We start from the raw sequence: 22,447 nt of genomic DNA on the forward strand, positions 1-22,447 counted from the left end.
TAAACAGAAATGAGTTATCAAGCAATGAAAAGACATGAAGGAGACTTAAATGCATATTACCAAGTGAAGGAAGCCAATCTGAAAAGACTATATACTGTGTGTTTCCAACAATATAATATCCTGTAAAAAAAGAAAAGAAAAGCAAAGAAAAGAAAAACAATAGAGACAGTAAAAAGATCAGTGGTTCCTAGGGCTTAGGGTTTTAGGGTTAGTGGAGAAGGAAGGATGTACAGGTGAAGCACAGAGGATTTCAGGGGCAGTGAAACTACTCTATATGATGCTTTATGGTGGATACATGTCATTATGCATTTGTCAGAACTCATGTAATGCATAATACCAAGAGTGAACCCTAATGTAAACTGTAAAGTTTGGGTGATAATGATATGTAAATGTAGATTGATTGTTTGACAATGTGGTAGGTTCATCCTTTGTAACAAATGTACCACCCAGTGGGAGAGGTTGATAGTGGGGGAAGCTGATAGAGGTTGATAATGTATGTGTGGAGACAAGGAGTATATGGGAACTCTCTGTTCTTTATGATCAAATTTACTGTGAACCCAAAACTGCTCTGAAAATAAGTATCTAAAAGGAAAAAAATAAATAAGCCAATTAACTAAAACAAAACAAACCCAGATAAAGTACAATTCTTTAGCCTCGACAGAATGACCCTGTACCTTTAAAACCTTCCTTTCTCAGTTTTCCATCACAAACTTCTGATCTAGCCAAAGCAGCCTATTCAAGATCCCTCAGATATTCCTGTCCTTTCCCACTATTGTCTCAGCTCACAGTGTCTTCTCTCCTGCTCTCAAGCACCAAGTCCTAATCCAACCTCTGTAGAAGTGATGTCTTCACTTCATCAGGAGAAGTGAACTCCCCTGCATTTGTGCCTAAGCATTGGCTACCCTGTGATGTTAGATAGTGCATATGGTTTTTATGTATGTGTGTTAGCTGTCTAGTATGCAAGTTCTCTTAGGACAATGACCTTGCTTTTTTTGTTGTTTATTTTTATTTGAGAGAGAGAGAGAGAGAGAGAGAGAGAGAGAGAGCAAGTGGGGAAGGGGCAGAGAGAGAGGGAGACAGAATCCCAAGCAGGCTCTGTGATGTCAGCACAGAGCCCAATGCAGGGCTTGAACTCAAGAACCATGAGATCATGATCTGAGCCAAAATCAAGAGTAGGATGCTTAACTGACTGAGCCATCCAGGTGCCCCAAGAATCTTGCCTTATGATTTGTGGTATCTCCCTCGGACCTGCTTGTATTTTATTCAAGAATTAAATCAAAGTATCAAAATTTCCATTAACATTTCAGAATAAGTGACCACAAAACTTTCACACTGGGAGATACATCTCACAGTCTCTCTGTCACAGTATCACTGGTGGAAATCATTCTAAAGCAGCAGTGAGAGTCACCTTCTGATCTCCAAGGAGCTGGACTCCCAGGAATTATTACTCTTCTATTAGTGGTGAAGGTCTCAGGCCTCTCTGTGTTAGGGAGTGACTGTAGACTAAAAAACATTACATGGCTGTTACCAGAGGGGCCAGCTTTGTCTACACTCAGCCCTGGGAAGAGTGAAAATGCACCCATTTCCAAGACTGATGATTGGAGAGCTCTTTCCTGGGCAGGAAGCTCTCAGCTCTGTTGTCTCTCTTATTCTCTCAGAGCACTGGAGCAGTAATTCTTATCTGGGTGTAATGAGGAATGTCTCAATTTGACGGTGGTGGTGGGAGAGTATATCACAAAAGCTTCTCAGTTGACTCCATGGCCCCCCTTCCCCATTTACCCTCAACCACATCCACACTGAGAACCACCACTCTAGTAATTAAACCCTTAGTACAAGGATACATCTCTCCCCCTAACTATGTATATTCCACCAGGGAAATCTGATTCTTTTTTAGTGTATTCTAATTATGCAGACATTTCAGGTAAAGGGTACTTTACCTTTGCTCCAAACTATCTAAGCCATGATCTCAATCTGATCATTTTGTTTTAACAGTCCCAACCTTAAAGTATTCAACCTTCGAGTATTCAACAGTTCCACCTTGTTCTGTAGAGAAGTCTGTGTGTCCATAAAAATGCACCATGTTTCTTTGTCTGTCCTTGAGAGTCTGAATAATTATACGGGATTTTGATAGAATGTATACCGTATGTACTGTGCATGCTGGTACATGCATGCATAACATACTAATTGAATTGTTTAAAAACACAAATATTTTGCAGGGCTACAGAAACACACACTAAATATCTAAATCTACAAACTGCTGACAAACAGCACCTTTCCTAACAAAAGAGAGCAGCTTAATAACAGTGTTAGAAAGCTGGCAATATGTTTGTTAAAATCTTTAATTAGGGACAAGGCTTCCCAGAGGCCTCTGAAGGCAAAAGGTGTAAATGGAGGAACTGTCCCAGCCTGCGTGCTCCATGGTGGCTCTGTTCCGAGCACAGATGGGCTGGTGAGGAAACTGTGAATGGACAAATGATAACAGACTACTCTGTAATTCCAACATCAGCTCATTAGCAATCTGTCAGAAATTTAATATGTATACTGGTGAAAATGCAGAAATCACATGATTGTTCCACAATCATGCACGTGTCTAAATGAAAGGCCATTATAAATTGATTGGCATCATGGCTGTTAATAAAATGATAATGTCACGGGAAGTACATTGGATGCTTTGTGCCCTTGTTGGAAGATGAGGATTTTGTGTGCTCTTAGGCCATCACAGGAAGCTGAGGTAACAATGGTTTTACAATAGAAATCATTAAAAAATAAACAGCTAGGCCGGCATGGTGGGATATGTGAGGGACATGAAGCCAGACAGGTTTCCAAAGAATGAACAGTGACATTTCTCAGTTCTGTAAGACTCTGTGTCTTAAATTCCCTTGGATCACAAACCTGGTTTCCAAATGATGTTAAACTTGCTAGTTAGTGGTTCAAATAGTTGCCATTGAAAATATATTTATTCAAAAAAGAAAAATAAAATATATTTATTTAGGTTGTATGTACATATCAGGCTATAAATTTGAAATCAAGGTTTGGTCTCTGAAAGGAGAAAAAGAATGGGCACTTATTATATGCCAAGTACTTTACGTTTGTGATCTTAATTTAATTTTCACAGCAACCTAATGAGATATTTTCTCCATTTTACAGGCATAGAAGCAACTAAAAAACAAATATATGTTTGAGCCCCAGAGAGATTATGTGGCTTCATAAAGATAGTATGGCTGGTAAGTGGAGATGATTCTATTTTAACTCAGTTAAATATGGTTCCAAAGCTTATCTTTTTTCCACCACATTATATTGTCTCTCATAATGTCATACACCCTGGGGAGTAGCCTTTTAGGATCCTTATTACTTACTATGGATAGGCTCAAGGGCCCAAGAGATTCAGCTGGTCTTAATTTAGATAAAGCCATTCAATGTTAATGGCACAAATGAACAATGGCTTATTTAAAGTATACACTTTTAAATTTCTTTTGGGGGGATATTTCTGCTTCAATATCGTGACATGTCTGTACATGACATGAGGAGTTAGATTAATGATTTATAAAATCTAGTTAAAAAAAACTCTGAAAGAAGATATATATTATATGGTACCATTTATATAAAGCTCAAAAACAGGTCAAACCAATTAAAACTGTTAGAAATCAGGATGGTGACTACCTCTGGGGAGAATACTGACCACAAACTGGAACTAGGGGATGTCTGGGATTGGGATATTCTTGCTCTGGATGCTAATTTTTACTGGCATGTTGAGTAACTTGTGATTTGAATACTTTCTTTTGTGTATTTCATAGTTCAATAACACCCTCCAAAATTGAAGACAACATTTTTTCTTTATAATGATTGAAATTGGATGCCTTGGTTGATTTCCATATATTTTGGCCTTGGGCAAAATTATTCTTTACACAAAGCTTATAGCAAGGGAATGTGTGTCTGCCTTTGTTCCCATGAGTGAGCGTATGTACACTTTCTTTTTTTGAAATTTTTAAAAATGTAATGTTTATTTTTGAGGGAGAGAGTGAGCATGAGGAGGGCAGGGGCAGAGAGAGGAGACACAGAATCCAGAGCAGGATCCAGGCTCTGAGCTGTCAGCACAGAGCCCAACGTGGGGCTCAAACTCACACACTGTGAGATCGTGATCTAAACCAAAGTTGCACACTCAACTGACTGAGCCACCCAGACACCTCCTTATTTATGTATTTGTTTGTTTGTTTATTCATTCTGAGAGAGAGAGAAAGTGCAAATCGGGGAGGGGCAGAGAGAGGACAAGAGAGAAAATCCCAAGCAGATTCCACACTGGCAGCACAGAGCCCATGGGGCTGGAACTCACAAACCATAAGATCATGACCTGAGCTGAATCTGATGCTTAACCAACTGAGTACCCCTGTATGTACATTTTCTTAAGCACACTCATATCCAGGAAGTGGAGAAATACCTGTATCCTTTCTTACTTTCTTCTCTCAAATTTTTGGAAACAGAATGCCAGTCAAATGTGAATTTTATACAAGTGGAGATTAGTAATGGAGCTTTCTTGGTTGGTGATCCCTTGTTGGCAGCAATCTCCTGTGCAAATGGCAGTGGCAGGCACCCTCCCCTCTCAGGAAGCAGCTTCTCCAGCCGAGATACTAAGTCCAGTCTTGCCATGCGTCTTGCCCCATCCCTCCTCAACTCTTCTCATTGTCAGTCTCCACGGAAGAGCCAAGGGGTTGTTTGAAGAGGATTTATGCATCCCACAGACACCTGAAAGGCTGATTCTGAGGGCCTTTGGACTGACTTACCCTGTTCACCAGTGCCTCAAATGTTGTTCCTGCCTTGGAATATATTCCTGTCTTCATGACCCAACCTTTTTTATCAACAAGATAACTACAAATAAGGTATATTGTTGAAATGCTGCATGGCATAGCCTCTGCCAAAATGAAGCGTTTATTTTTAGAACTTTATCTTAAGAAAATCATCAGGCAAAAGATGTATATTTGCAAAGATGTATATTTCCTAAAGTGTAGTTGGAGAACTGTCAGCATCAATATCACTTGTAACACTTGATAAAATGCATATTCCTGGGTCTTATGCCTTTCTTCTTGATGCAGAATCTCTAGATGTGGGGACCAGCCATTCAAATATTTAAAATACCCCAGACGATTCTTAGTCACATTAAAGTTTTATATTCAGGGACATGTTTCAGTATAATTTCAAAGAGGAACAAAAGGAAGGGATCTGATAACATTTTTGTTTCTAAATATGTGTGTAGGTGGTGCCAGAAAATAGAGTGCTTGTCTCTGGATGATATCCTTATTTTTCGTTGCTTTCTTCTATATTTTCTGATTTCTTTTTGCATTGAACATATATCACTTTTTTATTCTAATAACTCAGTAAAAGCTTTTTTTAAAGAAGGTATTTGATAGTCTATTTCCTGGACAGGTACTCCAGTTGTATTATCCCAGTGAAATTTGTGGCTGGTTAATTCAGAAGATAACACTGACTACCTGATCCTCTTAAGATGTGAAATATCTTGAAGACATCCCTCTGTTGGTCCATAGATCACTCAATATTGCCCCTGGAGTAGAACCTTCTGAACACAGTGGTAGCTTTATGGCTAATGTTTTATATCATAGGGACTTTTACTCATTAGAACTGGTGCTTCTTTTAGAGGATAAGAATGGTGAGGAAGGCTGAGAAATGCATTCTCTGATTTTGGGAAGTGAATCTGGTACTTGAAGAAAGACTTTCTGACTCTTGTATGTAGGAGATTTGCAGCAACAGAAAAGAGTACTGAAGAAAGGGAGCGGTCATCAATTGCAGTTACATCTTGCTTTTTATGCTCTCTCTCAGCCTCTTACTCCTAAAAGTGTTCTTTGCATCTCCTCCTCCTCCTCTTCCTTCTTATCACTCCTCCTCCTCCTCCTCCTCCTCCTCCTCCTTCTTCTTCTTTTTCTTCAGTTTGTTCTTATAATGAAAGAGAGGCAAAAATGAGATCCGCGGAAAGTCTGATATTTTGCCTCAAGACCACAGTCTTGAGAGTGCATTTTTCTTAATCCAATTCTGTTTCAAATGTTGTCAGGATGTACCATAATTGGTTGTGTTAAATGACACTGGAACCACATTGCTACTCACTCTGGAAGTGATATGAGCTCAGCATGCTGCTGATCAAATGCACTTCTGCATTAAAACTATTATAAGCAGAATGCCTCGATGGGATTCTTTCCTCCTAATAGTTTTCCAGGGTTTATGCTGAAAGGGTTCTGTCAATCAAGTTGAAAATCAACTTAGCACCCTGACTTGGATTAATGAAATGTAGCAGCCACGATCTCAGCAGAGAGGACACTGTTCCTTGGTTCCAGCATTATCCAGCCACACTAAAATGCCTCATTATAACTGATACTCACTGATAATACACTTTTTTTAAATGCAGAGAATATTTCCAAAAAGACTTCATTGCCTTACATACAACCTGCTAGAACAGAGACCCGTATCAAAGACAGAGAGCTGAGAGGAAGTAGGACATGCTAAATGTGCTTTCACAAGTACCCTGGAGGCAGATTTGGTGCAGACTCTGACTTTCTTGGGTGGCTTGGAGTCAAGATAATGGACTAAGAATCGATACAGAAATAGAGATATGGCCCAGAATAGATTGTTGTGAAAAGGGTTCTGATAGCATTGCCACCAATAATGGGAATATGAGAATTCCAAATGAAAAAATTATTTTCCTAAGGAAAACAAGATGTCACAATGCAGAAAGGCTATGACAACTGATATGCCAGTTGACCAGGTGAAAGAGAAAAAAGCTTCTTGAATCACAAAGGCACTGCCTGGCTGTGTAGTCCCCATATCACCGAGTCTCAGTTCTTCTATAACTAAGACTTATGATTCCAGTTCTCCTCAAACAGAAATATTATTCTTCTGGTTTCCTGGACAGAGGCACCCACACTAAAATAATCCATGTTAAAAGAAAATTACAAGGTCAGAGTACTGGTGAAAACCTTGATAGATTTCATACTAATTCTACTTTCCAGAAAGTTTCTGCCAGCTGCCCCTGAAGAGAAAGATGGAATAAACCAGCAAAGCCTGGGGTGAGGTGCAAGTATTTCCAGCATGGAATTCCCAGCATGGTAGAATACCATGAAGGTGTACAACAAAGTAAGAAACTGAGGAAGGAACAGTATTAATTATACTTCAATATTGTTTATTTGAGGGTCTCTCTTCAGAGGCAACTGGGGTGATTTCACAGGAAGGGAGAAGAAAACAGTTTTTCATGGGTGGTAGAGCTATTGTCAGTAAAGTTTTAATGAGGCACTCTGGGCATGGTCTTCTTAGCACAACCAAAATGGCCCTGGAGGCTGTGGGGTCACATGACATTAATATGGGGGGAATACTTGACTTCATTCTGTTTGCCTCACATTCCTTTCCAAACATTAATTGCCTGAGTTTCTCTGTTCAAGTGAAAAGAATAAGCATATGCAAATTTTTCACTTGATTGTTGTATTACTTTTGTCTATATTTCTTCTAGATGCATTTGTGTTCAGGTTATATATTCCAGCACATGTCCCCTCAGGTATAGGTGAGGAACAGAGCCTCTTACATTCTCAGTAGGCCGAATTATGGTGTATATTGAGGACATGTGCTGAGCCTTGTACTAAGCTCTTTAAATTTTTTTTTATATTTTCATTTTATTTTTGAGAGAGAAAGAGAGAGAGAGAGAGAGAGAGAGAGAGACAGACAGAGTGTGAGTGGGGGAGGAACATAGAGAGAGGGAGACACGGATCTGAAGCAGGCTCCAGGCTGAGCTGTCGCCCAGAGCCTGATGTGGGACTTGAACTCACGGACCAGATCACGAGATCATCACCTGAGCTGAAGTCAGACGCTTAACTGGCAGAGCCACCCAGGCACCCCTAAACTGTTTTTTAAGCCTTATATCCACCTGATCCCCTTACAACCCTCTGAAGTTGGTAAGGTTCATTTTATTCCCAATTTACAGGAGATTGGGAAAGTGAAAGATTGAGTAACTTCGCTCAAAATCATCCAGCTAGCAAGTGGATTCTAACCGGGCCTGTCTGTCTACAAAGTACTATTCCTCCCTGCAGTGTTCTCTACCTTCTGGGATGACGATGCTCCATGCTTGAGCTCCTCCTGATGTGAATTCTTAGTGTCCTATGTTTGATTGGAAAGGGTGCTCTGTTTCTATCCCTCCAACAAGCCCTGGGTTACTTTTTGAGCCAGAACCTGCTTTGAGAAATTGTTGCCACTAAAGAGGAAACAGCCTGTTCAGGAAAGAGCTCTAGCTTTATGGTCAGAGTGATCTGGCTTTCAATCTTAGCTCTTATACTTGTTAGCTGTGTGACCTTGGCCGGGTAACTTAACCTCTCTGAACTTAAACTACCAAGCCCTCTACACAGAAAAAGCTAAAACGTTATTAGGGGTATGAAACCTCTAGATTATATTCAGGCTCTGTGCTTCTAGAAAGGTGGTATCTCTAGGGTCTGGGAAGTGAGAATACAAGGAGGACAAAGGATCTAAAGAAGAAAAAGAGGACTGAAGCAGAAACTTAAGCATTGTTTCTTCTCATTTTGTTTTCTTTATAATTTTAAAAAATAATCATTACACATTAATAGAAAGTGGGTCTCAGGGTACAAGTGACACCCTCAGTTGGAAACTAACATTGGTGGCTGCTTGACAGAGATGATCATCTGTTAATCTTCCAATAGCCCAGTCTGGCAAGATTAGTAGTCCTGCAATACAGTTGAGGAAACTACGGCTTAGAAAAGTTGAGTAACTTGCCCAATATCACACAGCTTGAGTGGGATTTAAAACCTAGGACCATCTAGCACCAAATGCTGTCCTCTTCCCATGACACCCTTCTCAACCCATGTAACACTGAGTTCTAGGCATGTTGCAGGGTCCACTTCTCCTCTGCGTTCCCCAGCTTCCGGGCAGCTGGGCCCACTGAGCAATCTACCCACTGTACTACATAGAGCAGTGGGGCCAGAGGCAATGTTCCCTGAAAAGTAACGCGGAAAATTTGATACTGGAAGGTCACTGAAGGTAAAACCACTTGAAATGGATCTCCCAAATTTCATTGTAGTTAAAAAACAAAAAAACAACAACAACAAAAAGGACTAGGACCTTATCTTGAAAATGAAACTAAAACTACAGTGAAATGAAATTAAAATGTTCTGCTGCCCTTGGTTTCCTCTTCCTGTGCTCTGCCCTCATATGGGGACACTTTGCTTCAGTGAGCTCCAGTGGGAATGCTTTTAGCTCCATGCCTGACACGTGGACACTGAATACATACTGGAATCCCATAATTCAGCTAGGCCTGCAGGTCCCTGACTGGGAATGGCCTCACTCTCCTTGAACCCTGGGTCTTGGCCACTGACCAGAAGCTGTTCTATCAGTACTTCCCTGTCTCCATGTCCTCCAGTTCGTTGATTTTTGGTTCAACTTTCCCCTCATATTATCTGTGTCACGGCTGAACGTTCTGGTGAATCCAGTCAGAGATCTTTCTTGAACACCTTGGAACGAATGCCTGAAGATCCTAGAACAATTTCACATTAAAACCCCCTTTTATTAAGCAAATGTATATTGCGGATTGGTCTCTGGGCCTCTAAGGGTCCAGCCTAGGCTAGATGCTGGTGATAATGTGGTGAAAAGCCAGGTGCAGTCCTTCATTTGTTACCTTTCAATTCCCACCTGCCTCATTCCTGGGAGCCACCATCCCTACCCAAGGCACACCCTCTCCAGTCTTACCCTCTGCCATCTGTAGCCAGTCCAGCCTTCCCTCCCACCCCGGTTGTCTTTCCAGATGCTCTGTTCCACTTGCACACAAATGGGAATGTGTCTTTTCCCCTGGGATGACATTGTCTTAAGAACTCTGCTACTGCTTCCCAAACATCCTTCTAAAGTCCTCAGGTGAGACTTACTGTTTAGTATTTATTTATTGATTCACTCGCCAATTATATACTGTACCCTGCCTATAAACTACATAGCATAGCATTTGAGCATGGACTCCGGAGTAAGAGTGAATTTAAATCCTGGCTCTGCCACTTACTAGCTGGGGGACCTTGGGCAAGTTGCTTTCGTTCTCTGTGCATGAGTTTACTGGTGCATAAAATATGGGATGATAATATTACCTACTTCATAAGGACTAAGTGAGGTAAGCCATGTAAAGTGCCTAGAACAGCACTCAAAGACATCCTCAGTATTACTTACTATGGCTATTGAGCACCAGCGCTGGGCTAGGAGCTAGGATGCAGTGGTGAACAGTACAGAGACAGTTAAAGAAACTAATACAACAAAGGAGGAGATTTGTAGCAGGCATAGTACCAGGTGCTAGAGTGCATGGTGGGAGGAAACTTGCTAAACACATTGCAGAGCCTTATTGTATTCATTTCCTGTGGCTGCTGTAACAAATTATCATAGTTCATGGCTTAAAACAACACAAATTTGTTATCTTATAGTGGTGGAAGTAAGAATTCCAAAATGGGTCTCACTGTGTAAAAATCAAAGTTTCAGTAGGCTGAGTTCCTTTCTGGAGGCTCCAAAGGTGAATCTGTTTTCTTGCCTTTATCCAGCTTCTAGCCCACATTCCTTGGTTAGAATTCCCCTTCCATCTTCAAAGCCAACAGTGGCTGTCCAGTCATTTTTATGATGCCTGTCTCTTTGGTTCTGACTTTACTGTCTCCTCATTTAAGGACCTTTTGATTGCATTGGGCCCACTTTGGATAATCTATTTTAAAGTCAGCCAACTAGCAGTCTTAATTCCATCTGCAACTTTAATTCCTCCTTGCCCTGTAACATAAGATATTAACAGTTTTCAGGGATTAGGACGTGGATATCTTTGGATAGGTCCAATATTCTGCCTACCCCACTTACGTTCAGAGCTTTTGATTCAGTAGCTCTGTGATGGGGCCCAAGAATTTGTATTTCTAACATGTTCTCAAATGATGCTGATGCTACTGATTCAGGAGCACACTTTGAAAACCACTGATGTAGAGACTTTGGCCATTCACATCTTCATCCATTCAACAAACTTTTTGGATCTCTAAGTGTGAACCCAATATTACACCGGATGTTGGGAATAGTGCCTGCAAATTAAAAAACAAACAAACAACCCTCCCCCCTCAAAAAAAAAACCCCATAATCTAGCAGAGGGGCAAACAGTTTCAGTTTGGTATGATATATAGTCACATAGAGCTATGTGCAAAGTGCTAAGCATTCCCAGAGAAGAGAGCAACTGACAGGCGCAAGGGTGTGCTTTATAGATGAGGTGACATTTGAGCTGGCCATTAAAAAGTAAAGAGGAGGGGCGCCTGGGTGGCGCAGTCGGTTAAGCGTCCGACTTCAGCCAGGTCACGATCTCGCGGTCCGTGAGTTCGAGCCCCGCGTCAGGCTCTGGGCTGATGGCTCGGAGCCTGGAGCCTGTTTCCGATTCTGTGTCTCCCTCTCTCTCTGCCCCTCCCCCGTTCATGCTCTGTCTCTCTCTGTCCCAAAAATAAATAAAAAACGTTGAAAAAAAAAAAAATTAAAAAAAAATAAAAATAAAAAAAAAAAAAAGTAAAGAGGAGATTTCTAGGAGTTAAGGAGGGGAAGAATATGACAGGTATTGAGAATAGCATATGAGAAACAGCACAACATATCAAGCGATGAAGAATAGTTCTATGTAGTTGGAGTGGATAGTGCATTGCAGTGGAGAAGAACTGGACCTGATACTAGAAAAATGCCGTGCTGTACTAAGCAATATAGTGGACCTGTCTAGCTGCCTCTCAGCCCACACTGTCTTTGAGAACATTCCTCTCTAGAGATCCTACTGAAGGTGTGAACCTCAGGCTGTCATGTTTTGTCTGCATGGCCTTACTTGACCCATGAGCTAAGCCAATCAGATTTCCTTTCTCGGGGCACCCAGGTGACTCAGTCCATTAAGCTTCTGACTCTTGATTTCGGCTCAGGTCATGATCTGATGGTTCGTGGGATTGAGCCCCACGTTGGCTGCTTGGGATTCTCTCTTCCTCTCTCTCTGCCCCTCACCTGCTCTCTCTTGCGCTTTGTCTCAAAATAAATAAATAAACATTAAAAAAAAAAAAGAATGCCTGTGGGGGCAATGTACCTTGATGAACTTGTGGGGAGTGGTGAGGAGAGGGTAGGGAGGAATCTGAAGGGGAATGGGGTAGAGTCACAGTAAGAAGCAGAGATACTAAAGGCAGCAAGAGAGGAGCCAGCAGACATGGGATATTATCCTTAGCAACTCCCCTGCTGCTTAGCTGCACTTCTTCCTTCGTGAAAGTCCTTCCTTCCTTTCTTCATGATTCCTTCTTCTTTTGTATTTTTATTTTATTTTTTTATTAAAAAATTTTTAATGTTTATTTTTGAGAGAGAGAGAGCAGAAGCAGGGGAGGGGCAGAGAGAGAGGGAGGCAGAGAATCTGAAGCAGGATCCATGGTGACAGCAGACAGCCCAAAGTAGGGCTTGAACTCATGAACTGAGAGATCATGGCCTGAGCCAAAGTCAGACGCTTAACCAACTGAGCCACTCAGACGCCCAATCCTTCGTTTTTAAAAACAAATTCTTTGGGGCGCCTGGGTGGCGCAGTCGGTTAAGCGTCCGACTTCAGCTAGGTCACGATCTCGAGGTCCGTGAGTTCGAGCCCCGCGTCAGGCTCTGGGCTGATGGCTCGGAGCCTGGAGCCTGTTTCCGCTTCTGTGTCTCCCTCTCTCTCTGCCCCTTCCCCGTTCATGCTCTGTCTCTCTCTGTCCCAAAAATAAATAAAAAACGTTGAAAAAAAAATTAAAAAAAAATAAAAACAAATACTTTCTTTTATTAGAGCAGTTTTAGGTTTACACCAAAGTAAGAATAAGCTACAAAGATTTCCTATATACCACCTGCCCCCACACAAACAAAGCCTCTCCTTTTATCATTATCTCCCAACGTCACTCACCAGAATGGTACTTTTTTTTTTTTTTAAACCAAGGGTGAACTTTCACTGACACATCATAATCACCCAAAGTCCATCCCTTTTTCTTTAAAATAAACTTTTTTCTTTTTAAAAAAATTTTTTTAATGTTTATTTATTTTTGACAGAGAGAGAGAGAGACAGAGCCCGAGCAGGGGAAGGGCAGAGAGAGAGATGAAGACACAGAATCTGAAGCAGACTCCAGGCTCTGAGCTGTCAGCACAGAGCCCAATGTGGGGCTCGAACTCACAAGTTGTGAGACCATGACCTAAGTTGAAGTTGGATGCCTAACCAACTGAGCCACCCGGGTGCCCCTAAATTTCTTTTTCTTAAATGGCATGGAGTACTTTTTTTTTTTTTTTTGGCAAATGATGATCACTATCCAATACAAAGTTCACATTTGATCTTGGCAGAAATCAGCCAGTGGAAGTGTATGAGGCAAAGGAATAACACAGTTTGATTTGTGTTTCACAAAGATCTCTGGCTGCAAAAAGGAGTCAGGGGAGCTGGTAAAAGGCTTCAGCACTGACTTGGGCGATAGAGGATGAGAGCCTGAACTCAGGGAGCAGCAGGGAGGAGGGAGTGGGTCTGAAGGAGTGCTTGGGAGATAGAATTAATAGGACTTAATGTCCTGAGATGTAGGAAGCTCAGGGCAGAAAGTGTTAAGGACAGTCCTCAGTTTCTAGCTCAGTGATTTGAAAGAGTTGCACAACTGCTAACAGAGAAAGTGAAGATAGATTCACATTTTGGAAGAAATATTAAGCTCAGTTTTAGGCACACTTAACATCTGAGGAGCCCATAGCTACATCCAGTAGGCATTGACACTTTATTCCGGGAGGTCAACAGACAAGTTAGAATAAAGATGCATGTAGCGGGACTCCTGGATAGCTCAGTCAGTTGAGTGTTCCCATTCTTGACTTCAACTCAGGTCATGATCCCAGGGTCATGAGATCAAACCCTGCCTGCTTGAAATTCTCTCTCTCTCTCCCTTTGTCTCATTCCTCCACTCATACTCTCTCTCTCTCTCATACACAAAAAATACATATAGGTGGTAGCCACTTGACTAGATTAGATTGCAGAATGAGTTCAGCATGAGAAGGGAGAGAAAGGAAGGAAGGAAGAAAAGGAAAAGTAAGACAACAAAAACATGGGAAACACTGACATTAACTGGCCAGAGGAGGAACGTGAACCAGCCAAGGAATCTGAGAAGGAGTGGTCAGAGGGTTAGAAGGAGACCCAAAAGAGAGTGAATCATAGAAGGTAAGGGAGGAGAGTCTTAAGGAGGAGAGTCTTAAGCAGGAGAGAATGACCATATGGATCAGATTGTGCACTGGGATTAAATAAGATGAAAGCTGAAAGTAGTTCATAATATTTGATAATTTGAGGCATTGTTGTGTTTAAAGAGAGCAGTTTCATAAAAATGGAGATAGTGGTAATAAGATGAAGTCATTTGGGTGAGGGGTGACTGGTTGCTAAGAAAGTAGGCAAAGCGAGAGACAGCTACTCTCTAGAAGTTTGGAAAAGAGATATTTGGGCAGAAGCTTAAGGATGAAGAGAGATAAAGTACACTGCAAAACCGACCTAATTCTTCACCCCTTCCTGACTTCACACCTTTTGTGCTGTGACTTTGCAGCTTCTCTCATTAAGAAGTAGAGTCTATTTCCTTGTTCCCGGGCTGGCCTTGTGATGTTGTGCCAGTTCAAAAGGCTTTGCGTACTTCTGCCCTCTCTCTCCCTTGAAATCCTGCGTGGCTATCATGAGAACAAGCCTGTGCTAAGTTGCTGGATAAGTGATCAGTGGCCCAGTGACCCACTTCACCATAATTAATAACCTGCTAATTGCCAGGCATGTCAGTGAGATCATCCTTGACCACCCTGCCGACCTACCACCTGACTGCATAACTCATGAGGATGTGCAGTCAGTATTTCAGGCCCAGCTAAAGTCGGGGGAGCCTGGCCCAGCTCAACAGAACTGCCCAGATGACTCACCAGTTTGTGAATAATAAAAATGCTTATTGTTTCAAGCCATTGTTTTGGGCTACTTTGTTACACATCAACAGCTAACTGATTCAAGAGATTATTGGGAAGTTTCCATTATCTTGCTTGGCATGGAGGAGATTTGAACATATCTGCATGTTGTGGGGAAAAGACAGGTTTAAGATTCAAGAGAAGGAATAAGTGACAGGAGAAGGGGCTGTGACCAAAAGCTCAGGTGGAGGATTAGCCTGGAAATAGGCGGAGGGCTGCCTTTGTTTTTGGGATAAGAGAAGGAAGTAGGGATATGGAGGATGATGTCCTGGACTGAAATTCTCTGCATCATTGGGGCTTCAGCCAGGCGTGAGCTAGGTGGTATCATCTCTGGACATGCTCACATTTAACATCCAACCAAAAATTAACATCCCAAACTCATGCGTTTCCACATCTGTCAAAGCTAAAAGGGGCATCTGAGACAGACTTCCTTTTGTTTTCACTGGCGTGTCAAATGCTGCAGTGACAGCAAAAGAATAATCTTCAGTTTGTGTATAATGAGGTCTGAAATTTCCGTCTCCACACATTGATCATGAATCTTATTTCACTAGATAAACTGACAGCAGAGTCTCAGGTACTTAAACAAATTTTTGAAAAAAAAAATCAACACAACCACCCACATCTCTGATTTTTTCCTGCTGTCACTTTTATGGTTCAGTTAGTTTGTCTATATGCACTCGTTTCCAGTTTTGTCTGGATTTCTCAACAGCCAAATCATTCCTTAATCCTAGACATATACTTCTCTATCTTGAAAAATGATTTTGTTGAAAGACCACTGGTTTGGGAGGCAAAAAAAACTGAGTTCTAGTCTTGACTCTGCTGTTAACTAGCAAACTTATCCAGGCTAAGTCACTGAACCTGTTTCCTTATCTGAAAAACATATTCCTCCAAAAAAAACTTACTGAGTACCTACCAGGTGCCAGGTACTGTTGTGAGTGCTTAGGATCCATCAGGGAAAAAAAAACAAAGACCCCGGCCCCCAGGAGCATACATTCTGAAGTCAGACAATGAGGAACAAATGCAATAAATGGGATAATTGTATCATGTGATAGATAGTGAAAAGTATTATGAAAAAAATTAAAAATAAAGTTGGGGCGGGGGCAAGTTGGAGGTCAGGAGAAATGCCTGAGGAGTTACTGGAAGGAGATGAAGGAGTTACCATGAGGGTATCTGGGGGAAGAATGTTCCAGGCAAAGTCCTTGAGTATTTCCTCAGTCTCCCTTTTCCTCCACACTCCATTTCTGCATATTGACCCCAGAGGAGGTTTATAATGCATACAATCTTCAGGCCGTTCTTCCATACTCCTCCGTACATTTCTTTGAACAGCCAAAAAATAACTGTCCATTCACTTTGAACTAGCCCATTGGCATTAGGTGCAAGAGCCTCTCACCTTGTGTTTATTTTCCAGGACCTCTGTGTGGTATTTTCCTGCCATCCAAAAGCCTAACTCTGTATGTATTATGCCAAACATCACATGGACATTTCCTTCCAGCTCTGCACAGGACAGTGCAAATATACAGTGTGGGCAAAAGCCCGCAAATGTATCTTTAAAAAAAGACATGGCTCTTGATGAAGTACCTACCATTTCTGAATACCTCTTATGTGCCAGGTGCTTCGCATTCCTTATTTCCCCTAATCCTCACCACACCTCCATCTCTCTCTCAGGTTAGCATTCTCCCACAACAGTGGTTCAGAGAATTTTGAAAATTTACCTGTGGTCGCATGGCTAGTAAGTCTCATATTTAGAATTTGATTCCCAATGACACTTTGCTTCAGCAATACTGTACAGCTTCCTTTCTTCCCAAGTACCCTTTCATCCAGCTGGAAAACCAGAAACAGGTACATGACACAACTAGAGAGTTGTTTTAAGGCATAGAGCATGGTGGTGATGAGCTTGGGCTCTCCAGTCAGACAGCCTGAGGCCAAGCTCCAATTCTGCCACGTTATAACTGTGTGATCATGGGCAAGTTACTTAACTTTTCTGAGCCTTCCTTTCTTCATTTGTAAATATGCATAATGAGTACCCATCTCATAAGTTTGTGGGGAGGATTCAATGATATAATTCACATAAAGTGCTTAGCATAGTATCTCTTACATAATTGCTAATATAGGTTAACAATTCTCATATCTTGATGTTTTTTTAAAAGCACATGGATATTTTATTTAAAAAAATTTTTTTAACGTTTATTTATTTTTGAGAGACAGCGTGAGCAGGAGAGGGGCAGAGAGAGAGGGAGACACAGAACCTGAAGCAGGCTCCAGGCTCTGGCTGTCAGCACAGAGCCCAACATGAGGCTCAAACCCATGAACTGCAAAATCATGACCTGGTCTGAAGTTGGACACCTAACCAACTAAGCCACCCAGGCACTCCTAAAAGAGCATGTGTGTTTTAAAATATCTCTGGAAGGGTCAGGTACTGGCGAGCTTACTTTTCACTTTGATGATTTGTACAAGGTATACATTTAAATGTTGGACCAAAGATATTACTTATTTAAGAAAGCAATTACACAATGAGACAATTTTAAGGAAATACCATTATTATTATCATTGTAAAGAATTTGGAATAATAATTATTACTCCATAATTTATTTGGATAGATGGATTTGGAGGAGGTTTCTTGGAGATGATTTAGTGAAGCCTTGAAGCCGGTATAGCATTTTGATGACAGAATAAAGAACTGGGAGGCATTTTAAGTGAAAGATTCTTGCAAAGTAGAGCGTACAAGCAGGAAAGAGTAGCCAGTGAATGCAGTTCTGTTCAGCGATAATTGTTTGGTGCTGTGACAACTAATCCAGGTGATTGTGCTTTTCAAATACCTAAAGTGGAAAAGAGAGGGTGTAAGTGAAAAATTGCCTAAACACTCCACTCCAACACAAAAATTGAGAAAGATTGCTGGTTGAGGCCAATTCCATGAGCCCTGCTGCCAGAATTATTCCGGTTCATCAATCCAAATTGAGCTGGAGGAACCTTTGACATCCCCCTCTCTCTGCCTGCAGGTCAGCTGTCTCCACTCCTGAGGTCATCACTCATCAAGAGGGGATAATCCCAAGGACAGCAGGATCTGCTTCGTCACTTGGATTTAGGAGTGAGAAACCCATCAGGCAACTAAACAGTAACAATGACCCGCCATTAAACACACTGAGAGAAGAGCATGATGAGGAGATTGTACAAGAAGAATCCCAGGGCTCTTGCTGACAACGCCTATGGAGTCACTGACCACTGTGAGCTCTGCCCATTGAACTGCAGTGAAAAATCTTCCCCTCCCCAGAGATGCTTGGATGTGGGCACAGTATCAGCTCAGACAATGGTCTTTGCTTGGATTTAGAGTGGAAAGAATTTGTGCTGTGGGGTAAAAAGACCTGGGTCTGAACTGTTACTCTGCCACTTCTGTGTAGTATGCTTTGACAACATTAAAAAAAAATCTTTCTGAGCCTCGGTTTTTCTTGTCTGCAAAATGGAGCAACTACCGACACAGAGGGCTTTTAAGAGGACCAAATGCAACAGTGTTTGAAAAGCACAAGCTACGTACTTCGCTTTATGGAAGAAGAGCAAGATGTGGGGCCAAAAAAGAAACTGACATACACAAAAAATATTTTCTCAAAATTATTTTTTGTCCAAGGCACTCCACCTCAGAAGGTATGCTTATTTCTTTACCTTAGATACCAGGAGGGAAGAGAGAGAGGATGGGGAAAGTCAGATTCTAGCTCTTACACAAGAAAATTCACTCTATATAATTTTCCGACAATGTTGCTGTCCTTCCTCAAACACTGGGGCCACAGGCATCATGCCAAAGAAGTCAGCAGCCTGGAAGATATTTTAAACTGACTCTGGGACTGAACGACAGGCCATTTGCTCCATATGCCACTGACGCGTTAATCTAGGCAAGGCTGCTAGGCACCTGGGGACATCCATGCTAAAATGCCATTTAGGCGGGGTACACCCAGTACAGTGGCAGAAGTTCATCAGCGCAAACCATGAGGGCAGCCAAGAGGATAGAAGTGGCAAGGAAGAGTGAGAAGGAGGTGCGGTCTCTAAGCCTTGAAAGATTTTCTGAGTTGCAGACACTTCATTATGCTTCTAGGAGAGCTGCAGATTCAACAAAACATCAAAACTGGGTATTTACAGTCTGGACAAATGAGTATCTGCTACTTTTGCACCCATTATACCACGTGGCTGCCAACCCCATGACCCTTCTATCCACTGGCAAATACTGGGCGATGCTCTAGTCTACTAGAATGACCTCCTTTATCCCTGCAGTTTCGTCATAAAAAGCAAGTGGCTGCTGAGCGACTATAGTAGATGCCCCAGTGTCAGACTTCCCAGGATCCAATTTGGTGGGAGGACTCTGGGCCTTTGGTCTCCTTCTTCCTTTTGCCCAGCCCTGTTTCTTGGTTACTCTGAGCAGTAATGAGCTTCTCTACCCCAGCATGAGGACAGGCTCACAGCTAGCACATGAAAAAGGCTGAGCTCGTGTGGGGCAACTACTCTATTTCACGGGCAGATCACACATCTGTTTTTTCCCTTCTTCTGCAATGCAACTACACTAATGATTTTTTTTTTTTTAAGTAGGAATAAGGCAGTGCTATGGCTTTCTGAGAAAAAAAATGTCACACGGCAGGATAACTGCAACAGACATCATAAAAGGAGCTAGAATGAAATGCCCACCCATTCTTGTCTTTGGAGCAAATGATTTCCAAGAGCAAAAGTCTCATTCTAAACTGGGGGATGTTAATAAACAAATAGAATCACTGCCCTAATTGTTTTCTTTCAGGCAAATTAAACTTCTGAAAAAATCAGCTTTTCCTGTTAATGTTAGCTATTTTTCATAATCAGAAGAATCTGAAAGATTATAAAAATCAGATTAGGCCACCAATGAATGTGAGAGTACTCCCAGAGTTCTCTGTGGCGAATAGCTCAGAGTTGTCATTGTTGAGGATGGGCTCTGGAAACAGCCCATGATTCAAGTCCAGAGCTCTGTCCCTTATTCATTAATGAGCACTGGCAACTTACTCAACACTCCCTACCAAGTCTCTGTTTCTTCATCTGTAAACTTGTACAGTGTAACCCCACCTTCCAGGGCTGTTATGAGAATTCAAAGAGTAGATTTGTTTGTGATGAGGAGCATACTTTCTGGCATGTGGTCAGGGGATCTGTGGTAAAGTCATAGAGCTGATCTTGGGAACCACATGTCACTTCTGTTTTTCAGTAGAGCGACATTATCTCTGTGTGTTCTTAGCAAAGACCAAATGGATGTTTTAATCGTAAAATAATAGGTATTTTCAGAGCCTTCACCACTAGACCCAGTGGGCTGTATTATGCATTATTAAAGATTTGTAAGAAGTAGAAGAGGTTTGGGGCGCCTGGGTGGCTCAGTCGGTTGGGTGGCTGACTTTGGCTTGGGTCATGATCTCACTCATGGCTCATGACTTCGAGCCCTGCGTTGGGCTCTGTACTGACAGCTCAGAGCCTGGATCCTGTATTGGATTCTGTGTCTCCCTCTCTCTTTGCCCCTCCCCTGCTTATGCTCTGTCTCTCTCTCTCTCTCTCAAAAATAAACATTAAAAATTAAAAAAAAAAAAGAAGTAGAAAAAGTTTTTTGTTTCTTTCTTTGTTTCTTGGCTCAGGAGTAGCTTAAAATCAGCCAGGAAGGACAGTGACACAAATTTTAATCCAAAACCCAATGTTTGGCAACTCTATCTTAAATGAGATCCATCTTAAAACCCATGTTAAATGAGATCCTTACACCTTACTGCAGTAGTCCTTACCTGGTCTTCTTGCACCCATCCTTGACCCCCGTATAGCCAATTCACAGAGCACTCATATCTTCTCAAAATTTGCTGACTGCTCCCTATCTTACATAGAATGAAATTCAAAGTCTTCACTCCCATGCCCTTCATGGTCTGGGTTCCAGTTGCCTTCTTGAGTATATCTCTTATTGCGCTCTCCTTTGTTCACTCCCCTTCAGCAATACTAGCCTCGTTAATTGCCCCAAATATGCTCCTGCTTCAGAACCTCTGGACTTGCTAATGTCTCTCTGGAATGTTCTTCCCTATGTATTCATATGGCTTGCTCTTCTACTTTAAATTTCTGTTCAAATGTCACATAATCAGAGAAGGCTTCCCTGACCACTCTTTTTAAATAATCATCCCACCCTGCTATTCTCTATCCCCTCATTCTGCTTTATTTTTCTTCACAGAGCCGTCAAGACTTGATATAGGGAGGTTAATGTGGGGACACCTGGCTGGCTCAGTCGGTGGAGGATGCAACTCTCAATCTCAGACTCGTGAGTTCAGGCCCCAATTTGACCATAGAGCTTAAAAAAAAAAAAAAAAAAAGGAAGGTTAGTGTAATGAGCTCTAATCCCTATTGCTACAACTGGTCCCAAGGCTGTAATTGATCTTTATTATCTTCATCTTCCACCACTCATTCTAGATTTCCCTTGCCAGCACTTCAGCTGGTCTAGGTTACTTTCTAGATGGGGTGACTTAGATCTGCATCCCCAGGGGTTCTGAGTAGCTTTAGCCCTTTTGGACTGAAGTGGCTGCAGTTCCATTTACAGTTATCAGGCATGGCGTTATCACCAAAAGATGGCTCATTGAGTCCCTGGGTTCTAGGAAATACTCTCTTCTGCCCTACTACCTCCATTATGTAGAACCCTAGTTCCTCATAGTAATCGAGTCAATTTTCCTTAATAAAATTTCACAAGTGGATCATTGAGAATGATGGTGAAAAGAACCAATCTGATTTCTACCCATTGATTCCTGGACCTATGTATTCTAGCTGTGGAGAATCAGCACTGTTAGTTCTGTATATGTACTGCATGTTGGCAGATGCAGTCCAATCCTATAGGGTATTATGCTCAAGCTAACACCTTAAATGAGACTAGAATAGGACATTCCATTATTCTACTAACTGGGTGATGAAGTACATTGCAAGACCAATCATTCTCATAGTCCTGTGCCCACTGTCACACTCTCCTTTACTATCAAATGGGTCCTTTGATTTGAGGCAATGTTGTGGGGGATCCCATACCAGCAAAGAAGGCATTCTATAAATACTCAGATTGTGGTGTTGGATAGTAGTATTGGCAGCAGCACAATGGTCAAGGAAGGCAAAACCATATCCAAAGTCAGTGCCAATTCCAGTAATGGAATTGGGTCTGATGTGATCACCCACCATGCCACCAAGTAATTGGCTAGTGCCCTTGAGGATGGTGCTTTATCTGTTCCAGAATGTGCTGCTGCCAGGATGGATAATTAGCCATGGCAGGAACTATATCAGCCTCCTTGGTGAAAGGGAGTTGATACTGTTGTGTCCACACCTCATCTCTAACCCTGTCATCATGGCCATGTCATTCATGAACCTCTTGCACGGTACTGGAGTGGCCACAGAGAAAGGCTCACTGACATCCAGAAGACAGGTCATCCTCTCTACTTGGTTGTTGATGCTCTATTGATTCACTATGAAGGATGCTCATGGG

The 22,447-nt window shown here is 41.9% G+C and overlaps 1 long non-coding RNA gene across 1 annotated transcript in view; it reads left to right on the top strand.

Annotated features, from left to right (window-relative positions):
• LOC131504397 (uncharacterized) overlaps window positions 1-18,397 on the top strand; it is a 65,247-nt gene extending 46,850 nt beyond the window's left edge. The window contains exons 2-3 of the long non-coding RNA XR_009257966.1: window positions 3,148-3,224; window positions 17,964-18,397. This is a non-coding gene — a long non-coding RNA (uncharacterized LOC131504397). The remainder of the gene's footprint in view (window positions 1-3,147; window positions 3,225-17,963) is intronic.
• The last annotated feature ends 4,050 nt before the right edge of the window (window positions 18,398-22,447 follow it).

The sequence above is a fragment of the Neofelis nebulosa genome, chromosome 2 (genome assembly GCF_028018385.1).
Source record: "Neofelis nebulosa isolate mNeoNeb1 chromosome 2, mNeoNeb1.pri, whole genome shotgun sequence".
Lineage (NCBI taxonomy): Eukaryota > Metazoa > Chordata > Mammalia > Carnivora > Felidae > Neofelis > Neofelis nebulosa.